The sequence below is a fragment of the Tupaia chinensis genome, unplaced genomic scaffold (genome assembly GCF_000334495.1).
Source record: "Tupaia chinensis unplaced genomic scaffold, TupChi_1.0 Scaffold000423_1, whole genome shotgun sequence".
NCBI classification, from domain to species: Eukaryota; Metazoa; Chordata; class Mammalia; order Scandentia; family Tupaiidae; genus Tupaia; species Tupaia belangeri.
Window position 1 is genome coordinate 2,266,755 of NW_006159928.1, and position 11,240 is coordinate 2,277,994.

General features: G+C 37.0%; 1 non-coding gene across 1 annotated transcript; it reads left to right on the forward strand.

Moving 5' to 3' along the window:
- The first annotated feature begins 1,224 nt into the window (after positions 1-1,224).
- LOC114008971 (U6 spliceosomal RNA) lies at positions 1,225-1,331 on the forward strand. The gene has a single exon (XR_003550459.1). It is a non-coding gene; the product is annotated as a U6 spliceosomal RNA (small nuclear RNA).
- The last annotated feature ends 9,909 nt before the right edge of the window (positions 1,332-11,240 follow it).

Here is an 11,240-nt window from a genome sequence, read left to right on the forward strand (position 1 = left end):
CTATATTGAAAAGAAAGTGGAGAAAGTGGGCAATCTTGTCTTGCTCCAGATTTTCCCAGTGGTTGATATTGGGCTTTTCATCTCTAGCTTTTATTGTGTTGAGAAATATTCCTTCTATGCTGATTATGATGAGAGTCTTAATTATAAAGTGATGTTATATTTTTGCATCAATTGATATGATCATATGACTTTTATTTTTCCCTCTATTGATATGATGTATAACATTATTGTTTTATTGTTGAATCACCCTTGCATCTCTGGAATAAAGCCAGCCTGATTATGGTGTATAATCTTTTTAATGTTATATTTTTTGTTTATAGTCTCTAAAATCAGGAAAGAGGTGAGGTAAATAATATTTTGTCTGAAGATAATAGGAAGACCATGGAAATTTTTATCTCAGTGAAAATGTAATTATTTTACTAAGTTGAATATATTCATGCATCAAACAGTAAGATATTTAGACCACTACATGAATCATCTGGGTCTCAGAGTAAACTTATTAATTATAGAGAACTATTATGAGATGAAATTGTTGGCTTAAATTACATGGAGTTAAATTCCATTGCTTTTATGAGTTGTACTTCTACTTAGATTACATGTTCCTTAAGCACTGAAGAACGGCACTTCATAGTCCTCATATTGCCTGGTAGAGTACTTTGCTCACAGAAAGCACACTATAACTCTTTATTAAATGTTAATTGCACTAAAGATTTTAGATCCCTCCCAAATATATTTTTCTCAATTATGTCTGCCATTGCAGAACCTAAAATGTGAGAATCTAATTCTCTTGAATGGAAGTGCAGAAGAAAGATGGTTAGGTGAAGAGTAGTCTGGCAAATAAGATATCTCAGGCCTGAGTTTTGTTAGTAAATCGTTGATAGGGGCACCAAGTAATATAGATGCAAGCATAAAATAATGGGTACAGAAATTAAGCTGAAGGCTGACTCTAATTGAGTGCATTTAATGCAGACAACTATTGGATTTTAGGTGTACAACACCATTGTGAGTAGAAATACTGGCTCCATGTAAAGATTCAGAGACATAGTTGATAAAGGCAAGTATGAGATAATGGATATTCTTAGAAGTTAAACTTAAAGGTTGAGTAAACAAGGCCCCCTAGCTGAATGGCCTGGGAATATTCCTGGAAAGCTCTTACACTGTTCTTGGTAGAAGTAGAGAAACAGAACCAAATTCATACTGATGTTAATTCTTCAAAAATATTTAGTGCTCGCTTCGGCAGCACATATACTAAAATTGGAACGATACAGAGAAGATTAGCATGGCCCCTGCGCAAGGATGACACGCAAATTCATGAAGCGTTCCATATTTTTAAACATAAAACAAAACAAAACAAAATAAATGGAGACTTTAACTCAAAAAAAAAATATTTAGCCATCTGCCCAATTAGCTTTTACCTTTCTCTTCAGGGCAGCATGTCTTATTCTTCTGAAATAGTCTAATATTTTTTTTATGCTGGTACAACTGTTGGCTTGGGTGATATGTTTGGAAACCTGATATGGCTGAAGTTTTCCAATTCTGTCTCAGTTACATTTGTAGATTCTCTAAACAGGCACAAAACCTCTCTTAATTCTTTGAATTAGATGGAAAGAACTTTCAATGTTCAGGAGATAAAAGCCAGCCTGCTGAGCTGTACAAGACAGAAACCATGACTGTTGAACAAGAAATTTCTGTGGTCAAATAACTTTAAAGCACTTGATTTGCTGCCTGCTACTAGAAATATTTCTGTTTGGCTTAGCATAAACAGAATAGAAAAGGAATGAAAACAGTACCAGATTTATGGTTGATTTTCGTATGAGCTGTGTTTTTGTAATTCAGTAAGGATGGTGATGCTCTCTAGCTATTTCCCTCAATGAAAATAAGCAAATAAACACATAGTCAGCCTTTACTACTGGCAATTCTTGTTCCAAAAAAAAAAAATAAAAAAAGCAAAAAAAAAAAATGGGCCATATAATTTGTTACCTCTTAGTGTTCAACTTTTAGTTGTTTCTATCCAATCTGTTCTCTCTTAAAAAAAATGGGCCATATAATTTGTTCAACATTTAGTTGTTTCTATCCAATCTGTTCTCTCTTTCCTTCTGGATAAATGGTTGACCTGTGAAGCTCATTATCAGCCACCTAAAGCGTTAGGTATAACCACATTAATACATTTTCATTAATGAAAAGTATGTAGGGATGGAATTTCATCTCTTTTTGTATTAAAAAAAAAATGCCAAAGTGGGCCATATAATTTGTTCAACATTTAGTTGTTTCTATCCAATCTGTTCTCTCTTTCCTTCTGGATAAATGGTTGACCTGTGAAGCTCATTATCAGCCACCTAAAGCGTTAGGTATAACCACATTAATACATTTTCATTAATGAAAAGTATGTAGGGATGGAATTTCATCTCTTTTTGTATTAAAAAAAAAATGCCAAAGATTGTGTGCAGTTTCACAGTAGGTAGAAAGAGATGGAAGGAGGGGGAGCAAGCACTCCCATGGGACATGATCATGTCACGATCCCTTCTTCTTCATTTTTCCATCCTGTGGGGATTCATATGTACACATGCCCCACGTGTTTTCCAAGCTACTAAGTCTGAGACTTGAACTACATAGTTGGCCATGTAGGATCTAGACATATTATCCATCAGGACATGAGCTGGCCTGCTATTTCATTTCTTAAAAACAATGATGATGGATACTTTCTCTATTTGCATTGGACGAGATATATATTGATCTTTACAGTGGAAAGAACCATAAGTAGAGCAACTTTGGAAGCCACTTGGAGATGGCAGAATTGCTACACTGTCCTTGGTACCTGAATAACTCTATGGAACAGAGTTTATCTGTCCTTTGGAAGTGTTACAGCATAGAGAAATGTTGGGTCATCAGAAAAGTCATGACACATTTTTGCATAAAAAATACAGAAAAATATATCATGACTTTTAATGTCTATTTATTTGAACTACTATATTTTAAGAAGTTTTTGTTATACAACTTAGACTTTACCCTAGTAATTACATTGATTAAACATAAAATAAAAGTAAAATATACAATGATTATAACTAAAAATAATATTTTTCTATAAACTTTTGGAAGACTTTCTACCTTGCTCCCTTGACTTCAGATCCGATTTTGTGACAGTTATAGTTGATTTTGATTATTTTTTTCAAAATCCCATTTAAGTATTCACCAACTAAACTTTAAAATTATCCTATTGACTTCCCTCCAAAAGTCTTTCCTGAATTTTTATTAGAAGTATGCTGCATTTTCAGAGTAATTTGAGAGGAATTAAAACTTTAAGTCACCATTAGCATGATATTTTGCTTCATTTATGAATTTTTTAAAATATGGCTTTTAGTAGAGTTATGCTATTTTTCACAAATGTTGTGTTCTCTATTATCTTAATTTCTGGATATTATATGGGTTTTGTAGCTATTTAAATGTCATTTTGTATTAAAATTTCTAATTAGTATTGTTAAAACAAAGAAAATGAAGTGGAAACAGTGTTTCTTAACTGCAAAACTTTTAACTTACTTCAAATAGAAATCTTTGAAGAAATGGTAATAACTTTAGTTTTCACGAGCCAAACATTGAGGATTAGTACCAGGAGAATCTGATCTTTCCATATTTCTTTTTTTTCTTACCTCCTTTTCTTTATTCTCTTTCTTTTTCTTTTTACACAGACTCTGTCTGTGTCTTGATCCTCCTGCACCAATTTCCCAGTAGGGAAAATAAACATGTGCCACCATGCCTGGATCTCTTTTTTTTACAGAGATCTCTCTTTTTTATTTTTTTAAAAGAATTATTCATTTAATTCTAATTAGTTAATTAATTATTCATTTTTTAAAAAAAATTTGACCAAAGAGAGGCAGAGAGAGACAGAGAGAGAGACACAGAGAGAGAGAGGGAAAGCGAGAAAGCAAGCCACCAGGTCCAAGACTTGAACCACGGTCAGCCATGTGGGGGTGTCCAATGTCTTAACCACCATGCCACCTGCTGGGTCCAAGAGATCTCTTTTTTACACCATGCCTGGATCTCTTTTTTATAGGGTCTTGCTATGTTGCCTAGGCCAGCTTCTGCCCCAACATCTTCATGCCTCAACCTCCCCTGTCCCCTCAGTTACAGGCATATATCACTGCTTCTGGCTTTTGGGTTGGATTAGGAATCAAACCAAGGCCTTTCACGTGGTCTCAGTCTGTGGAGCAGCATGACATTATGGCTGGGCCATAATCTGACCTCTTTCTACATGTGTAAAGACCACAGTGTCTAAACATTTCAAGCGGAACTATAAGAGTATTTAAGAAAAAACTCAATGTGTATTTTGTAAACATAAGAGAATGGCAGAGCAAGTTGTATTTTCTTTTGTGAGCTGGATTTTAATTTCAGAGTAGAAAAGATATCCTTAGAATTTAGCCTAGTATAATGTTCCAAGGCAGTGGAAGGGCCAATTCTACATGCGTTTTTGAAACATGTTTGCATAAACTGTCCAAGTATAAACTAGAGGACCTGATATTTTCTAGGCCTCATTGTTTATACAGATGAGTTTGGTGCAGAGTATGTATTATTGAAAAGAATGCAAAACCTACATAAAATTGTTGAATGGGCTTTGATTTTCCGTTTACTTTTACACAGTTTGAACATCTAAGAAATCTTAAAATATGAAAAACCAGAATGACTTCAAACAAACTCAGTTGATTTTGATTTGTGGTATTACTTACCATTTGTGTTTATGTTTTTCTGATTAGGTTATGTACTTCTTGAGGTCAGGGTATTAGGTATCACTTCCTGAATATTTTTCTAAGTGCTGCAGTCTTCTACTTCCATGAATCCCCACATTTAAACACCAAATTTCCCATAATCATTGACCAAATGTATTGAGTTGTTGGAAAAGCCAAGACATATTTTTCTGCTTTTCTATGCAAAATGGGTTATTACTTTTCCAATGACCCAATATTAGGTAAATATTCACATAAACTTCTTTGGTGAGAATTGACTTGTTAAAATGATCTAATAGAAAAATACCAAGGAGGAACCAACAGATGGTATAATGGTTACATTGCTGGACTCCCATTAACTGACCACAGTTCAAGTCCCAGACCTGGACTTAAAACCCAAGCTGGGTGCGTGTACAACCATATCCTAAATCCCAAGAGGAGACTGGAGGATAAGGGATTGCAGAGTAGCCAACCCCGCAGGGGGTTGATTTATCTCTTTCTGTTTATCTCTTTCTCCCTGAAAAGTGCACATGCCCTATAGAACAAAAACCCCTCTTAAAAAAAGAAAAAGAAAGAAAGAAAAAGAAAAACATCAAGGAAAGATTTTAGTATATAGCCTTGCTTCCTGAAAGAGGTGCTTAATAGAGTTCATTACACAATTGCATGTTCAAATTGACAGCTTCACTGTATTTTTTAAGAGGTAGATTTTTTTTTCTGTGTGTAGGTGCAAGGAAGTATTTCGGGAGCTATTTTGCTAAAAATAAGCCATTTGTGTCAATAATGAGTGCTCAGTGTATAATCTAATATCATTTGCACCTGCAAAAGTTCAAGAAGGTAACGTTAGGTGAAATAAAAATCCCTTTTATATAATTGAATGGCAACTCTTCCAAAGTCTTATTTATTAAGCTAGCATGGTTCCTCTTCATGAGTTGTCCTCTAAGTCACAGTTTCTTCACATCATAGACATACTGGCAGGATGCAGGGGTGATGCTAGGTGCAAGATAAAGTACAGGGGCTTAACAGCAGCTCTATGATATTTTCCTGATGCTACATGTTCTACAGGACCCTCCTGGCCATGGGTAATACACTGGTAGTATTTCAGCATTCATAAAGTAATTTCAGACACTCAATTGTCTCTTTTAATCCCTACTTCCTTTGACGATGTGCAAAGGACCTTTGGGTGTAATATCCTGCCAATCTTACTAGTTACTAGTCTGGGAGTAGATTAACCATGGTTTCTTAGTCTTGTTAGACTCCCACCTCCCTTTCCAGTGGAATGATTGCATCTTGGGCCATGGAGTTTATCTGATAAATCCAAAGGCAAATCACCCTAAAAACTCTAATTGCAGGTCATTTTGCAAGTACAGGCCAAGAACAAACTACAAAATGAGACTTAAGAAGGTTGGGTCTCTGGGGCCAAGAGTGAGGACCAAGGAACTGTATCCTCTTCACTTCTTTAAATATACCGGTGTAAAAATAAATACAAAATAAATATGGTTGTAAAAAAAAAGAAAGAAAAACAGGGATAGACATGATCAGTGACAAGTGCAACAATTATTAGATACTTTTTAAGTATGCTGTTTTCTATATAGTGAATAAAATTTTGGTGTTAGAATGTATCATAGTATATCCATAAAGTATATAGAGCCTTTATTCATAATGATTCTTAGTTTTTGGTAATTGGGCACAAGAAAATGATAAAATAATATTTAAAAACTGCTGTTTTTGGGACCAGCAGATGGCATAATGGTTACATCACTGGACTCCCATGTAGTTGGCCATGGTTCGAATCTCAGACCCAGTGGCTTAAAACTTATGCTGGGCGCATGTGTGTGCATGCCTGAAATCCTGAGAGGAAGATGGAGAAGGGATTGCAGTGTGGCGATTCCCTGTGGGAGGTGATTTCTCACTTTCTGTCTCTCTGTCTCTCCAGGGAGTATACATGTCCTATAGCAAAAACAAAGCAAAACAAAACAAAAACTGCAGGTGCTTTAGATCACCTCTGCCATATACTAAAGTACCTGTGGCCATCAGCTACAAAAGGGCGGTTGATAGATTGTATGGAAAGCTGGGAACCTCTACTCTGTTGTATAGCCTTTCAATCTATTATCACACAGGAAAAAAAGCCAATGTCACTGGCAGGGATCAGAGAAAACATAGCAATGTGAATATGTAACTGCATTGACTTCTGGAAAACAGTCATGACTGCCTCTAGAAAGAAACATGCTATCAAACCTTTATCTCCTGCAATAATATGGGTTGATCATTCAATCAGTGTATGTATTAGAAAGGCATTAAAAACATACATTGGTGGGCCAGCAGACAGCATAGCAGTTACAATGGCTCCCACATGACTGACTGTAGTTTGAATCCTGAACATGGTGGCTTTAAAATCATGGTGTGTGTGCATGTGTGTGCTTGCGCCTGTGTGCCCAAGATCCCAAGAGGAGAATGGAGGAGAAGGGGTTGTGATGTGGTCATCCACCCTGGGGGAATGATTTCTCAGTATCCCTTTTACTGTCTGTCTGTCTCTCTCTAGTGAATGTATGCTCCTTATGGCAAAATTCTCTATAAAATGAAACAAAACAAAACAACAACAACAAAAGAAAACACACACACACACACACACACACACACACACACATTGGCTTAAGGGATTGTGAATCAAAGTAGATACTGACTGCAAACCATTACTCACTGCCAGAAAAGCCATACTCTGATCACAGGGTTTGTTGAGGAAGAAGACAAGAACTATGGGTTATATCATTTGGAAGACAAAGAACAGGCTTTTTTCAGAAGATTGGCTACCTGAATGTGTTCAGGGATGGGCTTTTAGAGAGAAATAATTTCTGCTTAAGTCTTCAATTAAGTCTATGAAAGCAAATCAAACATTGAAACTTGTGCAGCTCTGATTGGTGAATTCAAACAGCAATTCTATTGGTCCATTGTTAAAAGTTGCATTTTTCTGATTGGTCACTCTGCTGCATCCTGCATTCTTATTCCTTCCCTGCAGTGGGGGGTCAACTTTAGGTCATTCAGCTTTCTCCACACATGTGTCCTGCACATAAACCCACAAAATAGCACTCAGCACCGAATCTCTCTCATCCAGGTTAGTTCAGACCAATTACAAATGTTTTCCAAGATGGTAGTAAATCCTCCTACCCTTGCAGGAACTCATGTGTGTAAGATGGCTGATATGAGCTGGGTACAGTCCAGTCATAAACTGTAGGTATCTTTTGTTGTCATTGTTGTTATTTTTTCTGTTAAGATAAGGAGCTCTTTCAGACAAATCCAAAACTTTAACTTCATGAATGGAGACTCTCTTAGAGACTCCAAGCAGAACAACCATAGGAGTAGAGAATACACGTGTGTTGGAAAAATGCACATACCTGAAAGCATGAGTTTTCTTTTTCATTTCTCCTTTCTGTCTTTGTGCATCCTTACCATTCTATGTAGGCCAAAGTGAAGCCAATCCTGAGAAGAATATGCTGTAAGAAGTCTATCCAGTCTCCACTTGCAAAGCTACTTTGACTTTGTACCTTCATAGTGTTGGATGGGAGGCACTCATCATTCCTGACGGGTATTCTCTTCTTTACTAGAGATGTGTGCTTCAACTGGGTTGGAACCACTGTGGTTTTATCAGGTTAGCTCCATGACTTAGCCAGGCTAAGGCTGTGGCCATCATTTCAGGCAGACCACAGCTTTGTCAGGACCATAGTAAATAGGAATCTTTGTTTTAATACCAGCCTCCCACTTCATGACTCCATTAAGGGGTATCAATGATGTTGATGATAATGATGACACTGACTGCAAGGGTAAGAGCTATCAGACATTGAGCAGTACCCTTGCTCAGACAAATTACCTTTTCTCTTCTGCAGAGGAGGAAAAGAACCTTAGCAACATCATGTAAGTTGTTCTTTATCATAAATAAGTGATGAAGCTATTCAGAGTTTCTGCTCTTGATTTTCTCTCCTGTTTCAGGACCTTGTTTTAACCTCAGGAGTATTTCTCTTTTTACCCCCAAAGGATTTCATTTTTATTTTAATTTCCTAGGGCTGATACAATCAGTTACCACAAACTAGGGTGACTTAAAACAACAAAAAAATATTATTTCACAGTCCTGGAGGCTAGAGGTTTATAATCAAAGTATCAGCAATGTTGTTTCCTGCAGGCTCCTAGGGAGAATCTGTTCTTTTCCTCTCTCTGAGTTTTTGGTGGTTACCCATAATCACTGGCATGCCTTGGTTTGCAGGTGTATCACTCGGCTCTCTGCTTCCATCATCACATGACTTTCTTCCTGAGAGTCTCTGTGCCTCTGGGTCTTGACATGGACACCAGTTATTGAGTTTAAGGTCCACTATAATCCAGCATGGCTTCATTTTAACTTGATTACAATACCCTATTGCCAGATCAGGTCAGATTCACAAGTACCAGGAGCAGGGGTGGTTAGGACTTCAACACATTATTTTTTGGCAGTCATAATTTAACCACAGTATTTTTATTTCCTTTGCTCTTTAAATTGCCCTCTAGTAATTTTTTCAGAAACTCAGTTATAGGAAATAAAAGTGTCTGTAGGAAACTTCTACTATCAGCCTGAAGCAAGAATATGAATAATGAGGCCTGGTTCATATCTCAAAGTTAGAATTCTGCTACTCTGATACAATGACGTATTTTCTTTTCTTTTCTTTTCTGTTTTCTTTTCTTTTCTTTTTTAATTTATGGTCAGAAGATATATGTGCGCTCCAGAGTGTGAAAGAGAAAGCATTCCCCAATGGAGCATTGTCATACCACAATACTTTTTCCACCATTCTCCAAACTATCAGGATTTGGGGCACACATACATATGCCTAGCATCTCTTTCAGGCTGCTAAGGCTAGGACTGAACCATGGACGGCTCTGTGGGATCTGGCTCTCTATGCAGAGTACTTAACCACTGTGCTGTGGTGCCAGCTCTATCATCATAGCTTGAGTGACTGCTTTTGCATCATCTTCACTGCAGCTCAAGAAATGGTGCTTCCCTTTCCAACCATGAAATACAGACAATGTAAAATCTCATGTCAGATATTTCTTCCATGCTGATTGACAGAACCACTTTATTTATGACCTCATTGCTTTTCTTAGAGAATGGGTGCTGCTCCAGCACTCATCTACAAATTTGCTCATGCATGATACATGAGGGGCAGAGTAGAATTGCTGGGAATCAGGTGTCCTAATCAGCTCAGAGCTGAGAGGGCTTTAAGCAACAATGTTAGAATGAGCAAGACAGAGAAAGAAAATAGGAATGCAAAGGTAATCAGAAAAAAAAAATTTAAAAGAGGAAGTAAAGAAAATGTCACTTCTAATTGCTGTGAATGCAGTAAAACATGGTCACTGATTAAGGACTCCAAGCAGAAAAGTCTCTCATGGTCCAGATGGTGAGAGTTAAGGCTGTTATGTGTATTGAAACACCATCTGTATTTTGGAGAACACTGACACCATATTCCAATATCCAAGGGGAACCTGCATGGATTTTTGCTTGCTCTAATTGCTGCAGTACCTGAAATGTATTCACGGCCTCTCCATCTGCACCACATTTCTGATGCCTGCCACGCACCATTTGACAATCTGCAGTGCTATGCTCTTTCCATGACCCTGTCTTTCCCACTGCATCATTTAGCTCAAATATGTTCAGCTACAAAGGCTTTCCAAATCATTCACTTAGTGACCAAGGGCAGAGTTACCTACCACCCACCAGGGAATGAGTCATTGTATCATGAAAGCTGTGGAAAAAAAAAAGACATTTGTCAACAGATGATGTGTGTTGTAGAAGATGAGTTCAAATGTAGGACACCACGCAGATTTAGTGGTGCAGAATAGATGAGTAAATTTTTGACAAGAAATGTCAGGCATCTTCAGAATGAAACAAGGAAAAAGAAAGTTAAATATGGTCAAATAGCCACTGTGGGATCAACACTTAATAATCAAGGCTCTTCCCTCTGCTAGTATTACTCTCTGAAAAATAAGCAAGGGAAGGGAGCTTCTTCAGCCATTGAGACATATTCTGGCTTTGTCCTGTTACTTCACAGCATTTTGGGGATCGAGACTGGCTTTTTGAGAAATCAAATATTATGGAAAATTTATTTCAAGCATTCTTACTTTTTCTGTCTCCACTAATTGGAAATTCACCTTCTGGCTCCCAAATTCCATCATTTGAAGCAAATGAATTCTCCTAAAATTGATTCCTCAAGCCATTGCAGAAAAATTAGAAAATTCGAATAAGCAAATGAAAGTAAATCATCTATGATCACAGTGCTAACAGTATCTACTGTTACCATTTTGGGGCCTACTGTTCTGGGCCTTTTATGTATAGAAAGTCACAGAAATTTTACTCTGGAGGACAGAAGGTGGCACAACAATGAAACATGATGCTCTGAGAGGCTGACTCACATGGGAGGGGAGGCTTCAATAACCCTGATCTTTGTTAGTTTTTTTTTTTTTTTTTTTTTTTTTTTACCCTTAGGGCATGTGCACATGCACGAGAGAAAA